This window comes from Medicago truncatula, chromosome 2 (genome assembly GCF_003473485.1).
Source record: "Medicago truncatula cultivar Jemalong A17 chromosome 2, MtrunA17r5.0-ANR, whole genome shotgun sequence".
NCBI lineage: Eukaryota > Viridiplantae > Streptophyta > Magnoliopsida > Fabales > Fabaceae > Medicago > Medicago truncatula.
The window spans coordinates 30,841,298-30,862,269 of record NC_053043.1 but is presented as its reverse complement, the minus strand read 5'-3'; the positions used below and the strand labels follow the sequence as shown (position 1 = coordinate 30,862,269).

The 20,972-nt window shown below is 38.9% G+C and overlaps 71 non-coding genes and 1 pseudogene across 71 annotated transcripts; all 72 read right to left on the bottom strand.

Annotated features, from left to right (window-relative positions):
- Window positions 1–28: 28 nt before the first annotated feature.
- Window positions 29–147, bottom strand: LOC120578470 (5S ribosomal RNA). The gene has a single exon (XR_005644285.1). It is a non-coding gene; the product is annotated as a 5S ribosomal RNA (ribosomal RNA).
- Window positions 148–312: 165 nt separating this feature from the next.
- On the bottom strand, window positions 313–420 carry LOC120578729 (uncharacterized; annotated as a pseudogene).
- Window positions 421–585: 165 nt separating this feature from the next.
- LOC120578469 (5S ribosomal RNA) lies at window positions 586–704 on the bottom strand. The gene has a single exon (XR_005644284.1). It is a non-coding gene; the product is annotated as a 5S ribosomal RNA (ribosomal RNA).
- Window positions 705–869: 165 nt separating this feature from the next.
- LOC120578468 (5S ribosomal RNA) lies at window positions 870–988 on the bottom strand. Its single transcript, XR_005644283.1, has one exon. It is a non-coding gene; the product is annotated as a 5S ribosomal RNA (ribosomal RNA).
- Window positions 989–1,187: 199 nt separating this feature from the next.
- Window positions 1,188–1,306, bottom strand: LOC120578467 (5S ribosomal RNA). Its single transcript, XR_005644282.1, has one exon. It is a non-coding gene; the product is annotated as a 5S ribosomal RNA (ribosomal RNA).
- A 199-nt stretch (window positions 1,307–1,505) lies between these two features.
- LOC120578466 (5S ribosomal RNA) lies at window positions 1,506–1,624 on the bottom strand. The gene has a single exon (XR_005644281.1). It is a non-coding gene; the product is annotated as a 5S ribosomal RNA (ribosomal RNA).
- A 165-nt stretch (window positions 1,625–1,789) lies between these two features.
- On the bottom strand, window positions 1,790–1,908 carry LOC120578465 (5S ribosomal RNA). Its single transcript, XR_005644280.1, has one exon. It is a non-coding gene; the product is annotated as a 5S ribosomal RNA (ribosomal RNA).
- A 165-nt stretch (window positions 1,909–2,073) lies between these two features.
- LOC120578464 (5S ribosomal RNA) lies at window positions 2,074–2,192 on the bottom strand. The gene has a single exon (XR_005644279.1). It is a non-coding gene; the product is annotated as a 5S ribosomal RNA (ribosomal RNA).
- Window positions 2,193–2,392: 200 nt separating this feature from the next.
- LOC120578463 (5S ribosomal RNA) lies at window positions 2,393–2,511 on the bottom strand. The gene has a single exon (XR_005644278.1). It is a non-coding gene; the product is annotated as a 5S ribosomal RNA (ribosomal RNA).
- A 200-nt stretch (window positions 2,512–2,711) lies between these two features.
- On the bottom strand, window positions 2,712–2,830 carry LOC120578462 (5S ribosomal RNA). Its single transcript, XR_005644277.1, has one exon. It is a non-coding gene; the product is annotated as a 5S ribosomal RNA (ribosomal RNA).
- Window positions 2,831–2,995: 165 nt separating this feature from the next.
- LOC120578461 (5S ribosomal RNA) lies at window positions 2,996–3,114 on the bottom strand. Its single transcript, XR_005644276.1, has one exon. It is a non-coding gene; the product is annotated as a 5S ribosomal RNA (ribosomal RNA).
- Window positions 3,115–3,279: 165 nt separating this feature from the next.
- On the bottom strand, window positions 3,280–3,398 carry LOC120578459 (5S ribosomal RNA). Its single transcript, XR_005644274.1, has one exon. It is a non-coding gene; the product is annotated as a 5S ribosomal RNA (ribosomal RNA).
- A 165-nt stretch (window positions 3,399–3,563) lies between these two features.
- Window positions 3,564–3,682, bottom strand: LOC120578458 (5S ribosomal RNA). The gene has a single exon (XR_005644273.1). It is a non-coding gene; the product is annotated as a 5S ribosomal RNA (ribosomal RNA).
- A 200-nt stretch (window positions 3,683–3,882) lies between these two features.
- On the bottom strand, window positions 3,883–4,001 carry LOC120578457 (5S ribosomal RNA). Its single transcript, XR_005644272.1, has one exon. It is a non-coding gene; the product is annotated as a 5S ribosomal RNA (ribosomal RNA).
- Window positions 4,002–4,166: 165 nt separating this feature from the next.
- LOC120578456 (5S ribosomal RNA) lies at window positions 4,167–4,285 on the bottom strand. Its single transcript, XR_005644271.1, has one exon. It is a non-coding gene; the product is annotated as a 5S ribosomal RNA (ribosomal RNA).
- Window positions 4,286–4,450: 165 nt separating this feature from the next.
- Window positions 4,451–4,568, bottom strand: LOC120578688 (5S ribosomal RNA). The gene has a single exon (XR_005644502.1). It is a non-coding gene; the product is annotated as a 5S ribosomal RNA (ribosomal RNA).
- A 165-nt stretch (window positions 4,569–4,733) lies between these two features.
- LOC120578455 (5S ribosomal RNA) lies at window positions 4,734–4,852 on the bottom strand. The gene has a single exon (XR_005644270.1). It is a non-coding gene; the product is annotated as a 5S ribosomal RNA (ribosomal RNA).
- A 165-nt stretch (window positions 4,853–5,017) lies between these two features.
- Window positions 5,018–5,136, bottom strand: LOC120578454 (5S ribosomal RNA). Its single transcript, XR_005644269.1, has one exon. It is a non-coding gene; the product is annotated as a 5S ribosomal RNA (ribosomal RNA).
- Window positions 5,137–5,335: 199 nt separating this feature from the next.
- Window positions 5,336–5,453, bottom strand: LOC120578687 (5S ribosomal RNA). The gene has a single exon (XR_005644501.1). It is a non-coding gene; the product is annotated as a 5S ribosomal RNA (ribosomal RNA).
- Window positions 5,454–5,617: 164 nt separating this feature from the next.
- LOC120578453 (5S ribosomal RNA) lies at window positions 5,618–5,736 on the bottom strand. The gene has a single exon (XR_005644268.1). It is a non-coding gene; the product is annotated as a 5S ribosomal RNA (ribosomal RNA).
- A 165-nt stretch (window positions 5,737–5,901) lies between these two features.
- Window positions 5,902–6,020, bottom strand: LOC120578452 (5S ribosomal RNA). The gene has a single exon (XR_005644267.1). It is a non-coding gene; the product is annotated as a 5S ribosomal RNA (ribosomal RNA).
- A 165-nt stretch (window positions 6,021–6,185) lies between these two features.
- On the bottom strand, window positions 6,186–6,304 carry LOC120578451 (5S ribosomal RNA). The gene has a single exon (XR_005644266.1). It is a non-coding gene; the product is annotated as a 5S ribosomal RNA (ribosomal RNA).
- Window positions 6,305–6,502: 198 nt separating this feature from the next.
- Window positions 6,503–6,621, bottom strand: LOC120578450 (5S ribosomal RNA). The gene has a single exon (XR_005644265.1). It is a non-coding gene; the product is annotated as a 5S ribosomal RNA (ribosomal RNA).
- A 165-nt stretch (window positions 6,622–6,786) lies between these two features.
- On the bottom strand, window positions 6,787–6,905 carry LOC120578448 (5S ribosomal RNA). Its single transcript, XR_005644263.1, has one exon. It is a non-coding gene; the product is annotated as a 5S ribosomal RNA (ribosomal RNA).
- A 165-nt stretch (window positions 6,906–7,070) lies between these two features.
- Window positions 7,071–7,189, bottom strand: LOC120578447 (5S ribosomal RNA). Its single transcript, XR_005644262.1, has one exon. It is a non-coding gene; the product is annotated as a 5S ribosomal RNA (ribosomal RNA).
- A 165-nt stretch (window positions 7,190–7,354) lies between these two features.
- On the bottom strand, window positions 7,355–7,472 carry LOC120578706 (5S ribosomal RNA). The gene has a single exon (XR_005644520.1). It is a non-coding gene; the product is annotated as a 5S ribosomal RNA (ribosomal RNA).
- Window positions 7,473–7,637: 165 nt separating this feature from the next.
- LOC120578446 (5S ribosomal RNA) lies at window positions 7,638–7,756 on the bottom strand. Its single transcript, XR_005644261.1, has one exon. It is a non-coding gene; the product is annotated as a 5S ribosomal RNA (ribosomal RNA).
- A 199-nt stretch (window positions 7,757–7,955) lies between these two features.
- On the bottom strand, window positions 7,956–8,074 carry LOC120578445 (5S ribosomal RNA). The gene has a single exon (XR_005644260.1). It is a non-coding gene; the product is annotated as a 5S ribosomal RNA (ribosomal RNA).
- A 165-nt stretch (window positions 8,075–8,239) lies between these two features.
- On the bottom strand, window positions 8,240–8,358 carry LOC120578444 (5S ribosomal RNA). Its single transcript, XR_005644259.1, has one exon. It is a non-coding gene; the product is annotated as a 5S ribosomal RNA (ribosomal RNA).
- Window positions 8,359–8,523: 165 nt separating this feature from the next.
- Window positions 8,524–8,642, bottom strand: LOC120578443 (5S ribosomal RNA). The gene has a single exon (XR_005644258.1). It is a non-coding gene; the product is annotated as a 5S ribosomal RNA (ribosomal RNA).
- Window positions 8,643–8,807: 165 nt separating this feature from the next.
- On the bottom strand, window positions 8,808–8,926 carry LOC120578442 (5S ribosomal RNA). Its single transcript, XR_005644257.1, has one exon. It is a non-coding gene; the product is annotated as a 5S ribosomal RNA (ribosomal RNA).
- Window positions 8,927–9,091: 165 nt separating this feature from the next.
- LOC120578441 (5S ribosomal RNA) lies at window positions 9,092–9,210 on the bottom strand. The gene has a single exon (XR_005644256.1). It is a non-coding gene; the product is annotated as a 5S ribosomal RNA (ribosomal RNA).
- Window positions 9,211–9,410: 200 nt separating this feature from the next.
- On the bottom strand, window positions 9,411–9,529 carry LOC120578440 (5S ribosomal RNA). The gene has a single exon (XR_005644255.1). It is a non-coding gene; the product is annotated as a 5S ribosomal RNA (ribosomal RNA).
- A 165-nt stretch (window positions 9,530–9,694) lies between these two features.
- On the bottom strand, window positions 9,695–9,813 carry LOC120578439 (5S ribosomal RNA). Its single transcript, XR_005644254.1, has one exon. It is a non-coding gene; the product is annotated as a 5S ribosomal RNA (ribosomal RNA).
- A 164-nt stretch (window positions 9,814–9,977) lies between these two features.
- LOC120578437 (5S ribosomal RNA) lies at window positions 9,978–10,096 on the bottom strand. Its single transcript, XR_005644252.1, has one exon. It is a non-coding gene; the product is annotated as a 5S ribosomal RNA (ribosomal RNA).
- Window positions 10,097–10,261: 165 nt separating this feature from the next.
- LOC120578436 (5S ribosomal RNA) lies at window positions 10,262–10,380 on the bottom strand. The gene has a single exon (XR_005644251.1). It is a non-coding gene; the product is annotated as a 5S ribosomal RNA (ribosomal RNA).
- A 165-nt stretch (window positions 10,381–10,545) lies between these two features.
- LOC120578435 (5S ribosomal RNA) lies at window positions 10,546–10,664 on the bottom strand. Its single transcript, XR_005644250.1, has one exon. It is a non-coding gene; the product is annotated as a 5S ribosomal RNA (ribosomal RNA).
- A 198-nt stretch (window positions 10,665–10,862) lies between these two features.
- LOC120578434 (5S ribosomal RNA) lies at window positions 10,863–10,981 on the bottom strand. Its single transcript, XR_005644249.1, has one exon. It is a non-coding gene; the product is annotated as a 5S ribosomal RNA (ribosomal RNA).
- A 165-nt stretch (window positions 10,982–11,146) lies between these two features.
- On the bottom strand, window positions 11,147–11,265 carry LOC120578433 (5S ribosomal RNA). Its single transcript, XR_005644248.1, has one exon. It is a non-coding gene; the product is annotated as a 5S ribosomal RNA (ribosomal RNA).
- A 165-nt stretch (window positions 11,266–11,430) lies between these two features.
- LOC120579285 (5S ribosomal RNA) lies at window positions 11,431–11,549 on the bottom strand. Its single transcript, XR_005645088.1, has one exon. It is a non-coding gene; the product is annotated as a 5S ribosomal RNA (ribosomal RNA).
- A 165-nt stretch (window positions 11,550–11,714) lies between these two features.
- On the bottom strand, window positions 11,715–11,833 carry LOC120579284 (5S ribosomal RNA). Its single transcript, XR_005645087.1, has one exon. It is a non-coding gene; the product is annotated as a 5S ribosomal RNA (ribosomal RNA).
- Window positions 11,834–12,032: 199 nt separating this feature from the next.
- On the bottom strand, window positions 12,033–12,151 carry LOC120579283 (5S ribosomal RNA). The gene has a single exon (XR_005645086.1). It is a non-coding gene; the product is annotated as a 5S ribosomal RNA (ribosomal RNA).
- Window positions 12,152–12,316: 165 nt separating this feature from the next.
- LOC120578686 (5S ribosomal RNA) lies at window positions 12,317–12,434 on the bottom strand. Its single transcript, XR_005644500.1, has one exon. It is a non-coding gene; the product is annotated as a 5S ribosomal RNA (ribosomal RNA).
- A 165-nt stretch (window positions 12,435–12,599) lies between these two features.
- Window positions 12,600–12,718, bottom strand: LOC120579282 (5S ribosomal RNA). The gene has a single exon (XR_005645085.1). It is a non-coding gene; the product is annotated as a 5S ribosomal RNA (ribosomal RNA).
- Window positions 12,719–12,883: 165 nt separating this feature from the next.
- On the bottom strand, window positions 12,884–13,002 carry LOC120579281 (5S ribosomal RNA). The gene has a single exon (XR_005645084.1). It is a non-coding gene; the product is annotated as a 5S ribosomal RNA (ribosomal RNA).
- A 164-nt stretch (window positions 13,003–13,166) lies between these two features.
- LOC120579279 (5S ribosomal RNA) lies at window positions 13,167–13,285 on the bottom strand. Its single transcript, XR_005645082.1, has one exon. It is a non-coding gene; the product is annotated as a 5S ribosomal RNA (ribosomal RNA).
- A 197-nt stretch (window positions 13,286–13,482) lies between these two features.
- On the bottom strand, window positions 13,483–13,601 carry LOC120579278 (5S ribosomal RNA). The gene has a single exon (XR_005645081.1). It is a non-coding gene; the product is annotated as a 5S ribosomal RNA (ribosomal RNA).
- A 163-nt stretch (window positions 13,602–13,764) lies between these two features.
- Window positions 13,765–13,883, bottom strand: LOC120579277 (5S ribosomal RNA). Its single transcript, XR_005645080.1, has one exon. It is a non-coding gene; the product is annotated as a 5S ribosomal RNA (ribosomal RNA).
- A 165-nt stretch (window positions 13,884–14,048) lies between these two features.
- Window positions 14,049–14,167, bottom strand: LOC120579276 (5S ribosomal RNA). Its single transcript, XR_005645079.1, has one exon. It is a non-coding gene; the product is annotated as a 5S ribosomal RNA (ribosomal RNA).
- A 165-nt stretch (window positions 14,168–14,332) lies between these two features.
- On the bottom strand, window positions 14,333–14,451 carry LOC120579275 (5S ribosomal RNA). The gene has a single exon (XR_005645078.1). It is a non-coding gene; the product is annotated as a 5S ribosomal RNA (ribosomal RNA).
- A 165-nt stretch (window positions 14,452–14,616) lies between these two features.
- On the bottom strand, window positions 14,617–14,735 carry LOC120579274 (5S ribosomal RNA). Its single transcript, XR_005645077.1, has one exon. It is a non-coding gene; the product is annotated as a 5S ribosomal RNA (ribosomal RNA).
- Window positions 14,736–14,932: 197 nt separating this feature from the next.
- Window positions 14,933–15,051, bottom strand: LOC120579273 (5S ribosomal RNA). The gene has a single exon (XR_005645076.1). It is a non-coding gene; the product is annotated as a 5S ribosomal RNA (ribosomal RNA).
- A 165-nt stretch (window positions 15,052–15,216) lies between these two features.
- Window positions 15,217–15,335, bottom strand: LOC120579272 (5S ribosomal RNA). Its single transcript, XR_005645075.1, has one exon. It is a non-coding gene; the product is annotated as a 5S ribosomal RNA (ribosomal RNA).
- Window positions 15,336–15,500: 165 nt separating this feature from the next.
- LOC120579271 (5S ribosomal RNA) lies at window positions 15,501–15,619 on the bottom strand. Its single transcript, XR_005645074.1, has one exon. It is a non-coding gene; the product is annotated as a 5S ribosomal RNA (ribosomal RNA).
- A 165-nt stretch (window positions 15,620–15,784) lies between these two features.
- LOC120579270 (5S ribosomal RNA) lies at window positions 15,785–15,903 on the bottom strand. The gene has a single exon (XR_005645073.1). It is a non-coding gene; the product is annotated as a 5S ribosomal RNA (ribosomal RNA).
- Window positions 15,904–16,068: 165 nt separating this feature from the next.
- On the bottom strand, window positions 16,069–16,187 carry LOC120579268 (5S ribosomal RNA). Its single transcript, XR_005645071.1, has one exon. It is a non-coding gene; the product is annotated as a 5S ribosomal RNA (ribosomal RNA).
- Window positions 16,188–16,351: 164 nt separating this feature from the next.
- Window positions 16,352–16,470, bottom strand: LOC120579267 (5S ribosomal RNA). Its single transcript, XR_005645070.1, has one exon. It is a non-coding gene; the product is annotated as a 5S ribosomal RNA (ribosomal RNA).
- A 165-nt stretch (window positions 16,471–16,635) lies between these two features.
- Window positions 16,636–16,753, bottom strand: LOC120578703 (5S ribosomal RNA). Its single transcript, XR_005644517.1, has one exon. It is a non-coding gene; the product is annotated as a 5S ribosomal RNA (ribosomal RNA).
- Window positions 16,754–16,950: 197 nt separating this feature from the next.
- On the bottom strand, window positions 16,951–17,069 carry LOC120579266 (5S ribosomal RNA). The gene has a single exon (XR_005645069.1). It is a non-coding gene; the product is annotated as a 5S ribosomal RNA (ribosomal RNA).
- Window positions 17,070–17,234: 165 nt separating this feature from the next.
- Window positions 17,235–17,353, bottom strand: LOC120579265 (5S ribosomal RNA). Its single transcript, XR_005645068.1, has one exon. It is a non-coding gene; the product is annotated as a 5S ribosomal RNA (ribosomal RNA).
- Window positions 17,354–17,517: 164 nt separating this feature from the next.
- LOC120579264 (5S ribosomal RNA) lies at window positions 17,518–17,636 on the bottom strand. Its single transcript, XR_005645067.1, has one exon. It is a non-coding gene; the product is annotated as a 5S ribosomal RNA (ribosomal RNA).
- Window positions 17,637–17,801: 165 nt separating this feature from the next.
- LOC120579263 (5S ribosomal RNA) lies at window positions 17,802–17,920 on the bottom strand. Its single transcript, XR_005645066.1, has one exon. It is a non-coding gene; the product is annotated as a 5S ribosomal RNA (ribosomal RNA).
- A 164-nt stretch (window positions 17,921–18,084) lies between these two features.
- On the bottom strand, window positions 18,085–18,203 carry LOC120579262 (5S ribosomal RNA). The gene has a single exon (XR_005645065.1). It is a non-coding gene; the product is annotated as a 5S ribosomal RNA (ribosomal RNA).
- A 197-nt stretch (window positions 18,204–18,400) lies between these two features.
- LOC120579261 (5S ribosomal RNA) lies at window positions 18,401–18,519 on the bottom strand. The gene has a single exon (XR_005645064.1). It is a non-coding gene; the product is annotated as a 5S ribosomal RNA (ribosomal RNA).
- Window positions 18,520–18,684: 165 nt separating this feature from the next.
- LOC120579260 (5S ribosomal RNA) lies at window positions 18,685–18,803 on the bottom strand. The gene has a single exon (XR_005645063.1). It is a non-coding gene; the product is annotated as a 5S ribosomal RNA (ribosomal RNA).
- Window positions 18,804–18,968: 165 nt separating this feature from the next.
- Window positions 18,969–19,087, bottom strand: LOC120579259 (5S ribosomal RNA). The gene has a single exon (XR_005645062.1). It is a non-coding gene; the product is annotated as a 5S ribosomal RNA (ribosomal RNA).
- A 163-nt stretch (window positions 19,088–19,250) lies between these two features.
- Window positions 19,251–19,369, bottom strand: LOC120579257 (5S ribosomal RNA). Its single transcript, XR_005645060.1, has one exon. It is a non-coding gene; the product is annotated as a 5S ribosomal RNA (ribosomal RNA).
- A 197-nt stretch (window positions 19,370–19,566) lies between these two features.
- Window positions 19,567–19,685, bottom strand: LOC120579256 (5S ribosomal RNA). The gene has a single exon (XR_005645059.1). It is a non-coding gene; the product is annotated as a 5S ribosomal RNA (ribosomal RNA).
- A 165-nt stretch (window positions 19,686–19,850) lies between these two features.
- Window positions 19,851–19,969, bottom strand: LOC120579255 (5S ribosomal RNA). The gene has a single exon (XR_005645058.1). It is a non-coding gene; the product is annotated as a 5S ribosomal RNA (ribosomal RNA).
- A 164-nt stretch (window positions 19,970–20,133) lies between these two features.
- LOC120579254 (5S ribosomal RNA) lies at window positions 20,134–20,252 on the bottom strand. Its single transcript, XR_005645057.1, has one exon. It is a non-coding gene; the product is annotated as a 5S ribosomal RNA (ribosomal RNA).
- Window positions 20,253–20,417: 165 nt separating this feature from the next.
- On the bottom strand, window positions 20,418–20,536 carry LOC120579253 (5S ribosomal RNA). Its single transcript, XR_005645056.1, has one exon. It is a non-coding gene; the product is annotated as a 5S ribosomal RNA (ribosomal RNA).
- Window positions 20,537–20,701: 165 nt separating this feature from the next.
- LOC120579252 (5S ribosomal RNA) lies at window positions 20,702–20,820 on the bottom strand. The gene has a single exon (XR_005645055.1). It is a non-coding gene; the product is annotated as a 5S ribosomal RNA (ribosomal RNA).
- Window positions 20,821–20,972: the final 152 nt, after the last annotated feature.

Here is a 20,972-nt window from a genome sequence, read left to right as displayed (position 1 = left end):
CAAAAAGAACACGAAATTTTGGCAAAAAGAGGTGCAACACAAGGACTTCCCAGGAGGTCACCCATCCTAGTACTACTCTCGCCCAAGCACGCTTAACTGCGGAGTTCTGATGGGATCCGGTGCATTAGTGCTGGTATGATCGCACCTGAGAGTAAAGCGTTGTAATTGTATATATGCATTTCTAATTTATTTTTCAAAAAAGACGTCAAACTACGCTAATTAATTAACTAATAGAGTGTTAGGTAGCGTAAATTAACGGAACGACGTAAAATTACGCTAATTAACAAAAAGAACACGAAATTTTGGCAAAAAGAGGTGCAACACAAGAGGTCACCCATCCTAGTACTACTCTCGCCCAAGCACGCTTAACTGCGGAGTTCTGATGGGATCCGGTGCATTAGTGCTGGTATGATCGCACCTGAGAGTAAAGCGTTGTAATTGTATATATGCATTTCTAATTTATTTTTCAAAAAAGACGTCAAACTACGCTAATTAATTAACTAATAGAGTGTTAGGTAGCGTAAATTAACGGAACGACGTAAAATTACGCTAATTAACAAAAAGAACACGAAATTTTGGCAAAAAGAGGTGCAACACAAGGACTTCCCAGGAGGTCACCCATCCTAGTACTACTCTCGCCCAAGCACGCTTAACTGCGGAGTTCTGATGGGATCCGGTGCATTAGTGCTGGTATGATCGCACCTGAGAGTAAAGCGTTGTAATTGTATATATGCATTTCTAATTTATTTTTCAAAAAAGACGTCAAACTACGCTAATTAATTAACTAATAGAGTGTTAGGTAGCGTAAATTAACGGAACGACGTAAAATTACGCTAATTAACAAAAAGAACACGAAATTTTGGCAAAAAGAGGTGCAACACAAGGACTTCCCAGGAGGTCACCCATCCTAGTACTACTCTCGCCCAAGCACGCTTAACTGCGGAGTTCTGATGGGATCCGGTGCATTAGTGCTGGTATGATCGCACCTGAGAGTAAAGCGTTGTAATTGTATATATGCATTTCTAATTTATTTTTCAAAAAAGACGTCAAACTACGCTAATTAATTAACTAATAGAGTGTTAGGTAGCGTAAATTAACGGAAAAAATGAAATACAATCGAAGTTTATTTTCAAAAACGACGTAAAATTACGCTAATTAACAAAAAGAACACGAAATTTTGGCAAAAAGAGGTGCAACACAAGGACTTCCCAGGAGGTCACCCATCCTAGTACTACTCTCGCCCAAGCACGCTTAACTGCGGAGTTCTGATGGGATCCGGTGCATTAGTGCTGGTATGATCGCACCTGAGAGTAAAGCGTTGTAATTGTATATATGCATTTCTAATTTATTTTTCAAAAAAGACGTCAAACTACGCTAATTAATTAACTAATAGAGTGTTAGGTAGCGTAAATTAACGGAAAAAATGAAATACAATCGAAGTTTATTTTCAAAAACGACGTAAAATTACGCTAATTAACAAAAAGAACACGAAATTTTGGCAAAAAGAGGTGCAACACAAGGACTTCCCAGGAGGTCACCCATCCTAGTACTACTCTCGCCCAAGCACGCTTAACTGCGGAGTTCTGATGGGATCCGGTGCATTAGTGCTGGTATGATCGCACCTGAGAGTAAAGCGTTGTAATTGTATATATGCATTTCTAATTTATTTTTCAAAAAAGACGTCAAACTACGCTAATTAATTAACTAATAGAGTGTTAGGTAGCGTAAATTAACGGAACGACGTAAAATTACGCTAATTAACAAAAAGAACACGAAATTTTGGCAAAAAGAGGTGCAACACAAGGACTTCCCAGGAGGTCACCCATCCTAGTACTACTCTCGCCCAAGCACGCTTAACTGCGGAGTTCTGATGGGATCCGGTGCATTAGTGCTGGTATGATCGCACCTGAGAGTAAAGCGTTGTAATTGTATATATGCATTTCTAATTTATTTTTCAAAAAAGACGTCAAACTACGCTAATTAATTAACTAATAGAGTGTTAGGTAGCGTAAATTAACGGAACGACGTAAAATTACGCTAATTAACAAAAAGAACACGAAATTTTGGCAAAAAGAGGTGCAACACAAGGACTTCCCAGGAGGTCACCCATCCTAGTACTACTCTCGCCCAAGCACGCTTAACTGCGGAGTTCTGATGGGATCCGGTGCATTAGTGCTGGTATGATCGCACCTGAGAGTAAAGCGTTGTAATTGTATATATGCATTTCTAATTTATTTTTCAAAAAAGACGTCAAACTACGCTAATTAATTAACTAATAGAGTGTTAGGTAGCGTAAATTAACGGAAAAAATGAAATACAATTGAAGTTTATTTTTCAAAAACGACGTAAAATTACGCTAATTAACAAAAAGAACAAGAAATTTTGGCAAAAAGAGGTGCAACACAAGGACTTCCCAGGAGGTCACCCATCCTAGTACTACTCTCGCCCAAGCACGCTTAACTGCGGAGTTCTGATGGGATCCGGTGCATTAGTGCTGGTATGATCGCACCTGAGAGTAAAGCGTTGTAATTGTATATATGCATTTCTAATTTATTTTTCAAAAAAGACGTCAAACTACGCTAATTAATTAACTAATAGAGTGTTAGGTAGCGTAAATTAACGGAAAAAATGAAATACAATCGAAGTTTATTTTTCAAAAACGACGTAAAATTACGCTAATTAACAAAAAGAACACGAAATTTTGGCAAAAAGAGGTGCAACACAAGGACTTCCCAGGAGGTCACCCATCCTAGTACTACTCTCGCCCAAGCACGCTTAACTGCGGAGTTCTGATGGGATCCGGTGCATTAGTGCTGGTATGATCGCACCTGAGAGTAAAGCGTTGTAATTGTATATATGCATTTCTAATTTATTTTTCAAAAAAGACGTCAAACTACGCTAATTAATTAACTAATAGAGTGTTAGGTAGCGTAAATTAACGGAACGACGTAAAATTACGCTAATTAACAAAAAGAACACGAAATTTTGGCAAAAAGAGGTGCAACACAAGGACTTCCCAGGAGGTCACCCATCCTAGTACTACTCTCGCCCAAGCACGCTTAACTGCGGAGTTCTGATGGGATCCGGTGCATTAGTGCTGGTATGATCGCACCTGAGAGTAAAGCGTTGTAATTGTATATATGCATTTCTAATTTATTTTTCAAAAAAGACGTCAAACTACGCTAATTAATTAACTAATAGAGTGTTAGGTAGCGTAAATTAACGGAACGACGTAAAATTACGCTAATTAACAAAAAGAACACGAAATTTTGGCAAAAAGAGGTGCAACACAAGGACTTCCCAGGAGGTCACCCATCCTAGTACTACTCTCGCCCAAGCACGCTTAACTGCGGAGTTCTGATGGGATCCGGTGCATTAGTGCTGGTATGATCGCACCTGAGAGTAAAGCGTTGTAATTGTATATATGCATTTCTAATTTATTTTTCAAAAAAGACGTCAAACTACGCTAATTAATTAACTAATAGAGTGTTAGGTAGCGTAAATTAACGGAACGACGTAAAATTACGCTAATTAACAAAAAGAACACGAAATTTTGGCAAAAAGAGGTGCAACACAAGGACTTCCCAGGAGGTCACCCATCCTAGTACTACTCTCGCCCAAGCACGCTTAACTGCGGAGTTCTGATGGGATCCGGTGCATTAGTGCTGGTATGATCGCACCTGAGAGTAAAGCGTTGTAATTGTATATATGCATTTCTAATTTATTTTTCAAAAAAGACGTCAAACTACGCTAATTAATTAACTAATAGAGTGTTAGGTAGCGTAAATTAACGGAAAAAATGAAATACAATCGAAGTTTATTTTTCAAAAACGACGTAAAATTACGCTAATTAACAAAAAGAACACGAAATTTTGGCAAAAAGAGGTGCAACACAAGGACTTCCCAGGAGGTCACCCATCCTAGTACTACTCTCGCCCAAGCACGCTTAACTGCGGAGTTCTGATGGGATCCGGTGCATTAGTGCTGGTATGATCGCACCTGAGAGTAAAGCGTTGTAATTGTATATATGCATTTCTAATTTATTTTTCAAAAAAGACGTCAAACTACGCTAATTAATTAACTAATAGAGTGTTAGGTAGCGTAAATTAACGGAACGACGTAAAATTACGCTAATTAACAAAAAGAACACGAAATTTTGGCAAAAAGAGGTGCAACACAAGGACTTCCCAGGAGGTCACCCATCCTAGTACTACTCTCGCCCAAGCACGCTTAACTGCGGAGTTCTGATGGGATCCGGTGCATTAGTGCTGGTATGATCGCACCTGAGAGTAAAGCGTTGTAATTGTATATATGCATTTCTAATTTATTTTTCAAAAAAGACGTCAAACTACGCTAATTAATTAACTAATAGAGTGTTAGGTAGCGTAAATTAACGGAACGACGTAAAATTACGCTAATTAACAAAAAGAACACGAAATTTTGGCAAAAAGAGGTGCAACACAAGGACTTCCCAGGAGGTCACCCATCCTAGTACTACTCTCGCCCAAGCACGCTTAACTGCGGAGTTCTGATGGATCCGGTGCATTAGTGCTGGTATGATCGCACCTGAGAGTAAAGCGTTGTAATTGTATATATGCATTTCTAATTTATTTTTCAAAAAAGACGTCAAACTACGCTAATTAATTAACTAATAGAGTGTTAGGTAGCGTAAATTAACGGAACGACGTAAAATTACGCTAATTAACAAAAAGAACACGAAATTTTGGCAAAAAGAGGTGCAACACAAGGACTTCCCAGGAGGTCACCCATCCTAGTACTACTCTCGCCCAAGCACGCTTAACTGCGGAGTTCTGATGGGATCCGGTGCATTAGTGCTGGTATGATCGCACCTGAGAGTAAAGCGTTGTAATTGTATATATGCATTTCTAATTTATTTTTCAAAAAAGACGTCAAACTACGCTAATTAATTAACTAATAGAGTGTTAGGTAGCGTAAATTAACGGAACGACGTAAAATTACGCTAATTAACAAAAAGAACACGAAATTTTGGCAAAAAGAGGTGCAACACAAGGACTTCCCAGGAGGTCACCCATCCTAGTACTACTCTCGCCCAAGCACGCTTAACTGCGGAGTTCTGATGGGATCCGGTGCATTAGTGCTGGTATGATCGCACCTGAGAGTAAAGCGTTGTAATTGTATATATGCATTTCTAATTTATTTTTCAAAAAAGACGTCAAACTACGCTAATTAATTAACTAATAGAGTGTTAGGTAGCGTAAATTAACGGAAAAAATGAAATACAATCGAAGTTTATTTTCAAAAACGACGTAAAATTACGCTAATTAACAAAAAGAACACGAAATTTTGGCAAAAAGAGGTGCAACACAAGGACTTCCCAGGAGGTCACCCATCCTAGTACTACTCTCGCCCAAGCACGCTTAACTGCGGAGTTCTGATGGATCCGGTGCATTAGTGCTGGTATGATCGCACCTGAGAGTAAAGCGTTGTAATTGTATATATGCATTTCTAATTTATTTTTCAAAAAGACGTCAAACTACGCTAATTAATTAACTAATAGAGTGTTAGGTAGCGTAAATTAACGGAACGACGTAAAATTACGCTAATTAACAAAAAGAACACGAAATTTTGGCAAAAAGAGGTGCAACACAAGGACTTCCCAGGAGGTCACCCATCCTAGTACTACTCTCGCCCAAGCACGCTTAACTGCGGAGTTCTGATGGGATCCGGTGCATTAGTGCTGGTATGATCGCACCTGAGAGTAAAGCGTTGTAATTGTATATATGCATTTCTAATTTATTTTTCAAAAAAGACGTCAAACTACGCTAATTAATTAACTAATAGAGTGTTAGGTAGCGTAAATTAACGGAACGACGTAAAATTACGCTAATTAACAAAAAGAACACGAAATTTTGGCAAAAAGAGGTGCAACACAAGGACTTCCCAGGAGGTCACCCATCCTAGTACTACTCTCGCCCAAGCACGCTTAACTGCGGAGTTCTGATGGGATCCGGTGCATTAGTGCTGGTATGATCGCACCTGAGAGTAAAGCGTTGTAATTGTATATATGCATTTCTAATTTATTTTTCAAAAAAGACGTCAAACTACGCTAATTAATTAACTAATAGAGTGTTAGGTAGCGTAAATTAACGGAACGACGTAAAATTACGCTAATTAACAAAAAGAACACGAAATTTTGGCAAAAAGAGGTGCAACACAAGGACTTCCCAGGAGGTCACCCATCCTAGTACTACTCTCGCCCAAGCACGCTTAACTGCGGAGTTCTGATGGGATCCGGTGCATTAGTGCTGGTATGATCGCACCTGAGAGTAAAGCGTTGTAATTGTATATATGCATTTCTAATTTATTTTTCAAAAAAGACGTCAAACTACGCTAATTAATTAACTAATAGAGTGTTAGGTAGCGTAAATTAACGGAAAAAATGAAATACAATCGAAGTTTATTTTCAAAACGACGTAAAATTACGCTAATTAACAAAAAGAACACGAAATTTTGGCAAAAAGAGGTGCAACACAAGGACTTCCCAGGAGGTCACCCATCCTAGTACTACTCTCGCCCAAGCACGCTTAACTGCGGAGTTCTGATGGGATCCGGTGCATTAGTGCTGGTATGATCGCACCTGAGAGTAAAGCGTTGTAATTGTATATATGCATTTCTAATTTATTTTTCAAAAAAGACGTCAAACTACGCTAATTAATTAACTAATAGAGTGTTAGGTAGCGTAAATTAACGGAACGACGTAAAATTACGCTAATTAACAAAAAGAACACGAAATTTTGGCAAAAAGAGGTGCAACACAAGGACTTCCCAGGAGGTCACCCATCCTAGTACTACTCTCGCCCAAGCACGCTTAACTGCGGAGTTCTGATGGGATCCGGTGCATTAGTGCTGGTATGATCGCACCTGAGAGTAAAGCGTTGTAATTGTATATATGCATTTCTAATTTATTTTTCAAAAAAGACGTCAAACTACGCTAATTAATTAACTAATAGAGTGTTAGGTAGCGTAAATTAACGGAACGACGTAAAATTACGCTAATTAACAAAAAGAACACGAAATTTTGGCAAAAAGAGGTGCAACACAAGGACTTCCCAGGAGGTCACCCATCCTAGTACTACTCTCGCCCAAGCACGCTTAACTGCGGAGTTCTGATGGGATCCGGTGCATTAGTGCTGGTATGATCGCACCTGAGAGTAAAGCGTTGTAATTGTATATATGCATTTCTAATTTATTTTTCAAAAAAGACGTCAAACTACGCTAATTAATTAACTAATAGAGTGTTAGGTAGCGTAAATTAACGGAACGACGTAAAATTACGCTAATTAACAAAAAGAACACGAAATTTTGGCAAAAAGAGGTGCAACACAAGGACTTCCCAGGAGGTCACCCATCCTAGTACTACTCTCGCCCAAGCACGCTTAACTGCGGAGTTCTGATGGGATCCGGTGCATTAGTGCTGTATGATCGCACCTGAGAGTAAAGCGTTGTAATTGTATATATGCATTTCTAATTTATTTTTCAAAAAAGACGTCAAACTACGCTAATTAATTAACTAATAGAGTGTTAGGTAGCGTAAATTAACGGAACGACGTAAAATTACGCTAATTAACAAAAAGAACACGAAATTTTGGCAAAAAGAGGTGCAACACAAGGACTTCCCAGGAGGTCACCCATCCTAGTACTACTCTCGCCCAAGCACGCTTAACTGCGGAGTTCTGATGGGATCCGGTGCATTAGTGCTGGTATGATCGCACCTGAGAGTAAAGCGTTGTAATTGTATATATGCATTTCTAATTTATTTTTCAAAAAAGACGTCAAACTACGCTAATTAATTAACTAATAGAGTGTTAGGTAGCGTAAATTAACGGAAAAAATGAAATACAATCGAAGTTTATTTTCAAAAACGACGTAAAATTACGCTAATTAACAAAAAGAACACGAAATTTTGGCAAAAAGAGGTGCAACACAAGGACTTCCCAGGAGGTCACCCATCCTAGTACTACTCTCGCCCAAGCACGCTTAACTGCGGAGTTCTGATGGGATCCGGTGCATTAGTGCTGGTATGATCGCACCTGAGAGTAAAGCGTTGTAATTGTATATATGCATTTCTAATTTATTTTTCAAAAAAGACGTCAAACTACGCTAATTAATTAACTAATAGAGTGTTAGGTAGCGTAAATTAACGGAACGACGTAAAATTACGCTAATTAACAAAAAGAACACGAAATTTTGGCAAAAAGAGGTGCAACACAAGGACTTCCCAGGAGGTCACCCATCCTAGTACTACTCTCGCCCAAGCACGCTTAACTGCGGAGTTCTGATGGGATCCGGTGCATTAGTGCTGGTATGATCGCACCTGAGAGTAAAGCGTTGTAATTGTATATATGCATTTCTAATTTATTTTTCAAAAAAGACGTCAAACTACGCTAATTAATTAACTAATAGAGTGTTAGGTAGCGTAAATTAACGGAACGACGTAAAATTACGCTAATTAACAAAAAGAACACGAAATTTTGGCAAAAAGAGGTGCAACACAAGGACTTCCCAGGAGGTCACCCATCCTAGTACTACTCTCGCCCAAGCACGCTTAACTGCGGAGTTCTGATGGGATCCGGTGCATTAGTGCTGGTATGATCGCACCTGAGAGTAAAGCGTTGTAATTGTATATATGCATTTCTAATTTATTTTTCAAAAAAGACGTCAAACTACGCTAATTAATTAACTAATAGAGTGTTAGGTAGCGTAAATTAACGGAACGACGTAAAATTACGCTAATTAACAAAAAGAACACGAAATTTTGGCAAAAAGAGGTGCAACACAAGGACTTCCCAGGAGGTCACCCATCCTAGTACTACTCTCGCCCAAGCACGCTTAACTGCGGAGTTCTGATGGGATCCGGTGCATTAGTGCTGGTATGATCGCACCTGAGAGTAAAGCGTTGTAATTGTATATATGCATTTCTAATTTATTTTTCAAAAAAGACGTCAAACTACGCTAATTAATTAACTAATAGAGTGTTAGGTAGCGTAAATTAACGGAACGACGTAAAATTACGCTAATTAACAAAAAGAACACGAAATTTTGGCAAAAAGAGGTGCAACACAAGGACTTCCCAGGAGGTCACCCATCCTAGTACTACTCTCGCCCAAGCACGCTTAACTGCGGAGTTCTGATGGGATCCGGTGCATTAGTGCTGGTATGATCGCACCTGAGAGTAAAGCGTTGTAATTGTATATATGCATTTCTAATTTATTTTTCAAAAAAGACGTCAAACTACGCTAATTAATTAACTAATAGAGTGTTAGGTAGCGTAAATTAACGGAAAAAATGAAATACAATCGAAGTTTATTTTTCAAAAACGACGTAAAATTACGCTAATTAACAAAAAGAACACGAAATTTTGGCAAAAAGAGGTGCAACACAAGGACTTCCCAGGAGGTCACCCATCCTAGTACTACTCTCGCCCAAGCACGCTTAACTGCGGAGTTCTGATGGGATCCGGTGCATTAGTGCTGGTATGATCGCACCTGAGAGTAAAGCGTTGTAATTGTATATATGCATTTCTAATTTATTTTTCAAAAAAGACGTCAAACTACGCTAATTAATTAACTAATAGAGTGTTAGGTAGCGTAAATTAACGGAACGACGTAAAATTACGCTAATTAACAAAAAGAACACGAAATTTTGGCAAAAAGAGGTGCAACACAAGGACTTCCCAGGAGGTCACCCATCCTAGTACTACTCTCGCCCAAGCACGCTTAACTGCGGAGTTCTGATGGGATCCGGTGCATTAGTGCTGGTATGATCGCACCTGAGAGTAAAGCGTTGTAATTGTATATATGCATTTCTAATTTATTTTTCAAAAAGACGTCAAACTACGCTAATTAATTAACTAATAGAGTGTTAGGTAGCGTAAATTAACGGAACGACGTAAAATTACGCTAATTAACAAAAAGAACACGAAATTTTGGCAAAAAGAGGTGCAACACAAGGACTTCCCAGGAGGTCACCCATCCTAGTACTACTCTCGCCCAAGCACGCTTAACTGCGGAGTTCTGATGGGATCCGGTGCATTAGTGCTGGTATGATCGCACCTGAGAGTAAAGCGTTGTAATTGTATATATGCATTTCTAATTTATTTTTCAAAAAAGACGTCAAACTACGCTAATTAATTAACTAATAGAGTGTTAGGTAGCGTAAATTAACGGAACGACGTAAAATTACGCTAATTAACAAAAAGAACACGAAATTTTGGCAAAAAGAGGTGCAACACAAGGACTTCCCAGGAGGTCACCCATCCTAGTACTACTCTCGCCCAAGCACGCTTAACTGCGGAGTTCTGATGGGATCCGGTGCATTAGTGCTGGTATGATCGCACCTGAGAGTAAAGCGTTGTAATTGTATATATGCATTTCTAATTTATTTTTCAAAAAAGACGTCAAACTACGCTAATTAATTAACTAATAGAGTGTTAGGTAGCGTAAATTAACGGAACGACGTAAAATTACGCTAATTAACAAAAAGAACACGAAATTTTGGCAAAAAGAGGTGCAACACAAGGACTTCCCAGGAGGTCACCCATCCTAGTACTACTCTCGCCCAAGCACGCTTAACTGCGGAGTTCTGATGGGATCCGGTGCATTAGTGCTGGTATGATCGCACCTGAGAGTAAAGCGTTGTAATTGTATATATGCATTTCTAATTTATTTTTCAAAAAAGACGTCAAACTACGCTAATTAATTAACTAATAGAGTGTTAGGTAGCGTAAATTAACGGAAAAATGAAATACAATCGAAGTTTATTTTCAAAAACGACGTAAAATTACGCTAATTAACAAAAAGAACACGAAATTTTGGCAAAAAGAGGTGCAACACAAGGACTTCCCAGGAGGTCACCCATCCTAGTACTACTCTCGCCCAAGCACGCTTAACTGCGGAGTTCTGATGGGATCCGGTGCATTAGTGCTGGTATGATCGCACCTGAGAGTAAAGCGTTGTAATTGTATATATGCATTTCTAATTTATTTTTCAAAAAAGACGTCAAACTACGCTAATTAATTAACTAATAGAGTGTTAGGTAGCGTAAATTAACGGAACGACGTAAAATTACGCTAATTAACAAAAAGAACACGAAATTTTGGCAAAAAGAGGTGCAACACAAGGACTTCCCAGGAGGTCACCCATCCTAGTACTACTCTCGCCCAAGCACGCTTAACTGCGGAGTTCTGATGGGATCCGGTGCATTAGTGCTGGTATGATCGCACCTGAGAGTAAAGCGTTGTAATTGTATATATGCATTTCTAATTTATTTTTCAAAAAAGACGTCAAACTACGCTAATTAATTAACTAATAGAGTGTTAGGTAGCGTAAATTAACGGAACGACGTAAAATTACGCTAATTAACAAAAAGAACACGAAATTTTGGCAAAAAGAGGTGCAACACAAGGACTTCCCAGGAGGTCACCCATCCTAGTACTACTCTCGCCCAAGCACGCTTAACTGCGGAGTTCTGATGGGATCCGGTGCATTAGTGCTGGTATGATCGCACCTGAGAGTAAAGCGTTGTAATTGTATATATGCATTTCTAATTTATTTTTCAAAAAAGACGTCAAACTACGCTAATTAATTAACTAATAGAGTGTTAGGTAGCGTAAATTAACGGAACGACGTAAAATTACGCTAATTAACAAAAAGAACACGAAATTTTGGCAAAAAGAGGTGCAACACAAGGACTTCCCAGGAGGTCACCCATCCTAGTACTACTCTCGCCCAAGCACGCTTAACTGCGGAGTTCTGATGGGATCCGGTGCATTAGTGCTGGTATGATCGCACCTGAGAGTAAAGCGTTGTAATTGTATATATGCATTTCTAATTTATTTTTCAAAAAAGACGTCAAACTACGCTAATTAATTAACTAATAGAGTGTTAGGTAGCGTAAATTAACGGAAAAAATGAAATACAATCGAAGTTTATTTTCAAAAACGACGTAAAATTACGCTAATTAACAAAAAGAACACGAAATTTTGGCAAAAAGAGGTGCAACACAAGGACTTCCCAGGAGGTCACCCATCCTAGTACTACTCTCGCCCAAGCACGCTTAACTGCGGAGTTCTGATGGGATCCGGTGCATTAGTGCTGGTATGATCGCACCTGAGAGTAAAGCGTTGTAATTGTATATATGCATTTCTAATTTATTTTTCAAAAAAGACGTCAAACTACGCTAATTAATTAACTAATAGAGTGTTAGGTAGCGTAAATTAACGGAACGACGTAAAATTACGCTAATTAACAAAAAGAACACGAAATTTTGGCAAAAAGAGGTGCAACACAAGGACTTCCCAGGAGGTCACCCATCCTAGTACTACTCTCGCCCAAGCACGCTTAACTGCGGAGTTCTGATGGATCCGGTGCATTAGTGCTGGTATGATCGCACCTGAGAGTAAAGCGTTGTAATTGTATATATGCATTTCTAATTTATTTTTCAAAAAAGACGTCAAACTACGCTAATTAATTAACTAATAGAGTGTTAGGTAGCGTAAATTAACGGAACGACGTAAAATTACGCTAATTAACAAAAAGAACACGAAATTTTGGCAAAAAGAGGTGCAACACAAGGACTTCCCAGGAGGTCACCCATCCTAGTACTACTCTCGCCCAAGCACGCTTAACTGCGGAGTTCTGATGGGATCCGGTGCATTAGTGCTGGTATGATCGCACCTGAGAGTAAAGCGTTGTAATTGTATATATGCATTTCTAATTTATTTTTCAAAAAAGACGTCAAACTACGCTAATTAATTAACTAATAGAGTGTTAGGTAGCGTAAATTAACGGAACGACGTAAAATTACGCTAATTAACAAAAAGAACACGAAATTTTGGCAAAAAGAGGTGCAACACAAGGACTTCCCAGGAGGTCACCCATCCTAGTACTACTCTCGCCCAAGCACGCTTAACTGCGGAGTTCTGATGGGATCCGGTGCATTAGTGCTGGTATGATCGCACCTGAGAGTAAAGCGTTGTAATTGTATATATGCATTTCTAATTTATTTTTCAAAAAAGACGTCAAACTACGCTAATTAATTAACTAATAGAGTGTTAGGTAGCGTAAATTAACGGAACGACGTAAAATTACGCTAATTAACAAAAAGAACACGAAATTTTGGCAAAAGAGGTGCAACACAAGGACTTCCCAGGAGGTCACCCATCCTAGTACTACTCTCGCCCAAGCACGCTTAACTGCGGAGTTCTGATGGGATCCGGTGCATTAGTGCTGGTATGATCGCACCTGAGAGTAAAGCGTTGTAATTGTATATATGCATTTCTAATTTATTTTTCAAAAAAGACGTCAAACTACGCTAATTAATTAACTAATAGAGTGTTAGGTAGCGTAAATTAACGGAAAAATGAAATACAATCGAAGTTATTTTCAAAAACGACGTAAAATTACGCTAATTAACAAAAAGAACACGAAATTTTGGCAAAAAGAGGTGCAACACAAGGACTTCCCAGGAGGTCACCCATCCTAGTACTACTCTCGCCCAAGCACGCTTAACTGCGGAGTTCTGATGGGATCCGGTGCATTAGTGCTGGTATGATCGCACCTGAGAGTAAAGCGTTGTAATTGTATATATGCATTTCTAATTTATTTTTCAAAAAGACGTCAAACTACGCTAATTAATTAACTAATAGAGTGTTAGGTAGCGTAAATTAACGGAACGACGTAAAATTACGCTAATTAACAAAAGAACACGAAATTTTGGCAAAAAGAGGTGCAACACAAGGACTTCCCAGGAGGTCACCCATCCTAGTACTACTCTCGCCCAAGCACGCTTAACTGCGGAGTTCTGATGGGATCCGGTGCATTAGTGCTGGTATGATCGCACCTGAGAGTAAAGCGTTGTAATTGTATATATGCATTTCTAATTTATTTTTCAAAAAAGACGTCAAACTACGCTAATTAATTAACTAATAGAGTGTTAGGTAGCGTAAATTAACGGAACGACGTAAAATTACGCTAATTAACAAAAAGAACACGAAATTTTGGCAAAAAGAGGTGCAACACAAGGACTTCCCAGGAGGTCACCCATCCTAGTACTACTCTCGCCCAAGCACGCTTAACTGCGGAGTTCTGATGGGATCCGGTGCATTAGTGCTGGTATGATCGCACCTGAGAGTAAAGCGTTGTAATTGTATATATGCATTTCTAATTTATTTTTCAAAAAAGACGTCAAACTACGCTAATTAATTAACTAATAGAGTGTTAGGTAGCGTAAATTAACGGAACGACGTAAAATTACGCTAATTAACAAAAAGAACACGAAATTTTGGCAAAAAGAGGTGCAACACAAGGACTTCCCAGGAGGTCACCCATCCTAGTACTACTCTCGCCCAAGCACGCTTAACTGCGGAGTTCTGATGGGATCCGGTGCATTAGTGCTGGTATGATCGCACCTGAGAGTAAAGCGTTGTAATTGTATATATGCATTTCTAATTTATTTTTCAAAAAAGACGTCAAACTACGCTAATTAATTAACTAATAGAGTGTTAGGTAGCGTAAATTAACGGAACGACGTAAAATTACGCTAATTAACAAAAAGAACACGAAATTTTGGCAAAAAGAGGTGCAACACAAGGACTTCCCAGGAGGTCACCCATCCTAGTACTACTCTCGCCCAAGCACGCTTAACTGCGGAGTTCTGATGGGATCCGGTGCATTAGTGCTGGTATGATCGCACCTGAGAGTAAAGCGTTGTAATTGTATATATGCATTTCTAATTTATTTTTCAAAAAAGACGTCAAACTACGCTAATTAATTAACTAATAGAGTGTTAGGTAGCGTAAATTAACGGAAAAATGAAATACAATCGAAGTTTATTTTCAAAACGACGTAAAATTACGCTAATTAACAAAAAGAACACGAAATTTTGGCAAAAAGAGGTGCAACACAAGGACTTCCCAGGAGGTCACCCATCCTAGTACTACTCTCGCCCAAGCACGCTTAACTGCGGAGTTCTGATGGGATCCGGTGCATTAGTGCTGGTATGATCGCACCTGAGAGTAAAGCGTTGTAATTGTATATATGCATTTCTAATTTATTTTTCAAAAAAGACGTCAAACTACGCTAATTAATTAACTAATAGAGTGTTAGGTAGCGTAAATTAACGGAACGACGTAAAATTACGCTAATTAACAAAAAGAACACGAAATTTTGGCAAAAAGAGGTGCAACACAAGGACTTCCCAGGAGGTCACCCATCCTAGTACTACTCTCGCCCAAGCACGCTTAACTGCGGAGTTCTGATGGGATCCGGTGCATTAGTGCTGGTATGATCGCACCTGAGAGTAAAGCGTTGTAATTGTATATATGCATTTCTAATTTATTTTTCAAAAAAGACGTCAAACTACGCTAATTAATTAACTAATAGAGTGTTAGGTAGCGTAAATTAACGGAACGACGTAAAATTACGCTAATTAACAAAAAGAACACGAAATTTTGGCAAAAAGAGGTGCAACACAAGGACTTCCCAGGAGGTCACCCATCCTAGTACTACTCTCGCCCAAGCACGCTTAACTGCGGAGTTCTGATGGGATCCGGTGCATTAGTGCTGGTATGATCGCACCTGAGAGTAAAGCGTTGTAATTGTATATATGCATTTCTAATTTATTTTTCAAAAAAGACGTCAAACTACGCTAATTAATTAACTAATAGAGTGTTAGGTAGCGTAAATTAACGGAACGACGTAAAATTACGCTAATTAACAAAAAGAACACGAAATTTTGGCAAAAAGAGGTGCAACACAAGGACTTCCCAGGAGGTCACCCATCCTAGTACTACTCTCGCCCAAGCACGCTTAACTGCGGAGTTCTGATGGGATCCGGTGCATTAGTGCTGGTATGATCGCACCTGAGAGTAAAGCGTTGTAATTGTATATATGCATTTCTAATTTATTTTTCAAAAAAGACGTCAAACTACGCTAATTAATTAACTAATAGAGTGTTAGGTAGCGTAAATTAACGGAACGACGTAAAATTACGCTAATTAACAAAAAGAACACGAAATTTTGGCAAAAAGAGGTGCAACACAAGGACTTCCCAGGAGGTCACCCATCCTAGTACTACTCTCGCCCAAGCACGCTTAACTGCGGAGTTCTGATGGGATCCGGTGCATTAGTGCTGGTATGATCGCACCTGAGAGTAAAGCGTTGTAATTGTATATATGCATTTCTAATTTATTTTTCAAAAAGACGTCAAACTACGCTAATTAATTAACTAATAGAGTGTTAGGTAGCGTAAATTAACGGAACGACGTAAAATTACGCTAATTAACAAAAAGAACACGAAATTTTGGCAAAAAGAGGTGCAACACAAGGACTTCCCAGGAGGTCACCCATCCTAGTACTACTCTCGCCCAAGCACGCTTAACTGCGGAGTTCTGATGGGATCCGGTGCATTAGTGCTGGTATGATCGCACCTGAGAGTAAAGCGTTGTAATTGTATATATGCATTTCTAATTTATTTTTCAAAAAAGACGTCAAACTACGCTAATTAATTAACTAATAGAGTGTTAGGTAGCGTAAATTAACGGAACGACGTAAAATTACGCTAATTAACAAAAAGAACACGAAATTTTGGCAAAAAGAGGTGCAACACAAGGACTTCCCAGGAGGTCACCCATCCTAGTACTACTCTCGCCAAGCACGCTTAACTGCGGAGTTCTGATGGGATCCGGTGCATTAGTGCTGGTATGATCGCACCTGAGAGTAAAGCGTTGTAATTGTATATATGCATTTCTAATTTATTTTTCAAAAAGACGTCAAACTACGCTAATTAATTAACTAATAGAGTGTTAGGTAGCGTAAATTAACGGAAAAATGAAATACAATCGAAGTTTATTTTTCAAAACGACGTAAAATTACGCTAATTAACAAAAAGAACACGAAATTTTGGCAAAAAGAGGTGCAACACAAGGACTTCCCAGGAGGTCACCCATCCTAGTACTACTCTCGCCCAAGCACGCTTAACTGCGGAGTTCTGATGGGATCCGGTGCATTAGTGCTGGTATGATCGCACCTGAGAGTAAAGCGTTGTAATTGTATATATGCATTTCTAATTTATTTTTCAAAAAAGACGTCAAACTACGCTAATTAATTAACTAATAGAGTGTTAGGTAGCGTAAATTAACGGAACGACGTAAAATTACGCTAATTAACAAAAAGAACACGAAATTTTGGCAAAAAGAGGTGCAACACAAGGACTTCCCAGGAGGTCACCCATCCTAGTACTACTCTCGCCCAAGCACGCTTAACTGCGGAGTTCTGATGGGATCCGGTGCATTAGTGCTGGTATGATCGCACCTGAGAGTAAAGCGTTGTAATTGTATATATGCATTTCTAATTTATTTTTCAAAAAGACGTCAAACTACGCTAATTAATTAACTAATAGAGTGTTAGGTAGCGTAAATTAACGGAACGACGTAAAATTACGCTAATTAACAAAAAGAACACGAAATTTTGGCAAAAAGAGGTGCAACACAAGGACTTCCCAGGAGGTCACCCATCCTAGTACTACTCTCGCCCAAGCACGCTTAACTGCGGAGTTCTGATGGGATCCGGTGCATTAGTGCTGGTATGATCGCACCTGAGAGTAAAGCGTTGTAATTGTATATATGCATTTCTAATTTATTTTTCAAAAAAGACGTCAAACTACGCTAATTAATTAACTAATAGAGTGTTAGGTAGCGTAAATTAACGGAACGACGTAAAATTACGCTAATTAACAAAAAGAACACGAAATTTTGGCAAAAAGAGGTGCAACACAAGGACTTCCCAGGAGGTCACCCATCCTAGTACTACTCTCGCCCAAGCACGCTTAACTGCGGAGTTCTGATGGGATCCGGTGCATTAGTGCTGGTATGATCGCACCTGAGAGTAAAGCGTTGTAATTGTATATATGCATTTCTAATTTATTTTCAAAAAAGACGTCAAACTACGCTAATTAATTAACTAATAGAGTGTTAGGTAGCGTAAATTAACGGAACGACGTAAAATTACGCTAATTAACAAAAAGAACACGAAATTTTGGCAAAAAGAGGTGCAACACAAGGACTTCCCAGGAGGTCACCCATCCTAGTACTACTCTCGCCCAAGCACGCTTAACTGCGGAGTTCTGATGGGATCCGGTGCATTAGTGCTGGTATGATCGCACCTGAGAGTAAAGCGTTGTAATTGTATATATGCATTTCTAATTTATTTTTCAAAAAAGACGTCAAACTACGCTAATTAATTAACTAATAGAGTGTTAGGTAGCGTAAATTAACGGAAAAATGAAATACAATCGAAGTTTATTTTCAAAACGACGTAAAATTACGCTAATTAACAAAAAGAACACGAAATTTTGGCAAAAAGAGGTGCAACACAAGGACTTCCCAGGAGGTCACCCATCCTAGTACTACTCTCGCCCAAGCACGCTTAACTGCGGAGTTCTGATGGGATCCGGTGCATTAGTGCTGGTATGATCGCACCTGAGAGTAAAGCGTTGTAATTGTATATATGCATTTCTAATTTATTTTTCAAAAAAGACGTCAAACTACGCTAATTAATTAACTAATAGAGTGTTAGGTAGCGTAAATTAACGGAACGACGTAAAATTACGCTAATTAACAAAAAGAACACGAAATTTTGGCAAAAAGAGGTGCAACACAAGGACTTCCCAGGAGGTCACCCATCCTAGTACTACTCTCGCCCAAGCACGCTTAACTGCGGAGTTCTGATGGGATCCGGTGCATTAGTGCTGGTATGATCGCACCTGAGAGTAAAGCGTTGTAATTGTATATATGCATTTCTAATTTATTTTTCAAAAAAGACGTCAAACTACGCTAATTAATTAACTAATAGAGTGTTAGGTAGCGTAAATTAACGGAACGACGTAAAATTACGCTAATTAACAAAAAGAACACGAAATTTTGGCAAAAAGAGGTGCAACACAAGGACTTCCCAGGAGGTCACCCATCCTAGTACTACTCTCGCCCAAGCACGCTTAACTGCGGAGTTCTGATGGGATCCGGTGCATTAGTGCTGGTATGATCGCACCTGAGAGTAAAGCGTTGTAATTGTATATATGCATTTCTAATTTATTTTTCAAAAAGACGTCAAACTACGCTAATTAATTAACTAATAGAGTGTTAGGTAGCGTAAATTAACGGAACGACGTAAAATTACGCTAATTAACAAAAAGAACACGAAATTTTGGCAAAAGAGGTGCAACACAAGGACTTCCCAGGAGGTCACCCATCCTAGTACTACTCTCGCCCAAGCACGCTTAACTGCGGAGTTCTGATGGGATCCGGTGCATTAGTGCTGGTATGATCGCACCTGAGAGTAAAGCGTTGTAATTGTATATATGCATTTCTAATTTATTTTTCAAAAAAGACGTCAAACTACGCTAATTAATTAACTAATAGAGTGTTAGGTAGCGTAAATTAACGGAAAAATGAATACAATCGAAGTTTATTTTTCAAAACGACGTAAAATTACGCTAATTAACAAAAAGAACACGAAATTTTGGCAAAAAGAGGTGCAACACAAGGACTTCCCAGGAGGTCACCCATCCTAGTACTACTCTCGCCCAAGCACGCTTAACTGCGGAGTTCTGATGGGATCCGGTGCATTAGTGCTGGTATGATCGCACCTGAGAGTAAAGCGTTGTAATTGTATATATGCATTTCTAATTTATTTTTCAAAAAAGACGTCAAACTACGCTAATTAATTAACTAATAGAGTGTTAGGTAGCGTAAATTAACGGAACGACGTAAAATTACGCTAATTAACAAAAAGAACACGAAATTTTGGCAAAAAGAGGTGCAACACAAGGACTTCCCAGGAGGTCACCCATCCTAGTACTACTCTCGCCCAAGCACGCTTAACTGCGGAGTTCTGATGGGATCCGGTGCATTAGTGCTGGTATGATCGCACCTGAGAGTAAAGCGTTGTAATTGTATATATGCATTTCTAATTTATTTTTCAAAAAGACGTCAAACTACGCTAATTAATTAACTAATAGAGTGTTAGGTAGCGTAAATTAACGGAACGACGTAAAATTACGCTAATTAACAAAAAGAACACGAAATTTTGGCAAAAAGAGGTGCAACACAAGGACTTCCCAGGAGGTCACCCATCCTAGTACTACTCTCGCCCAAGCACGCTTAACTGCGGAGTTCTGATGGGATCCGGTGCATTAGTGCTGGTATGATCGCACCTGAGAGTAAAGCGTTGTAATTGTATATATGCATTTCTAATTTATTTTTCAAAAAAGACGTCAAACTACGCTAATTAATTAACTAATAGAGTGTTAGGTAGCGTAAATTAACGGAACGACGTAAAATTACGCTAATTAACAAAAAGAACACGAAATTTTGGCAAAAAGAGGTGCAACACAAGGACTTCCCAGGAGGTCACCCATCCTAGTACTACTCTCGCCCAAGCACGCTTAACTGCGGAGTTCTGATGGGATCCGGTGCATTAGTGCTGGTATGATCGCACCTGAGAGTAAAGCGTTGTAATTGTATATATGCATTTCTAATTTATTTTTCAAAAAAGACGTCAAACTACGCTAATTAATTAACTAATAGAGTGTTAGGTAGCGTAAATTAACGGAACGACGTAAAATTACGCTAATTAACAAAAAGAACACGAAATTTTGGCAAAAAGAGGTGCAACACAAGGACTTCCCAGGAGGTCACCCATCCTAGTACTACTCTCGCCCAAGCACGCTTAACTGCGGAGTTCTGATGGGATCCGGTGCATTAGTGCTGGTATGATCGCACCTGAGAGTAAAGCGTTGTAATTGTATATATGCATTTCTAATTTATTTTTCAAAAAAGACGTCAAACTACGCTAATTAATTAACTAATAGAGTGTTAGGTAGCGTAAATTAACGGAAAAATGAAATACAATTGAAGTTTATTTTTCAAAACGACG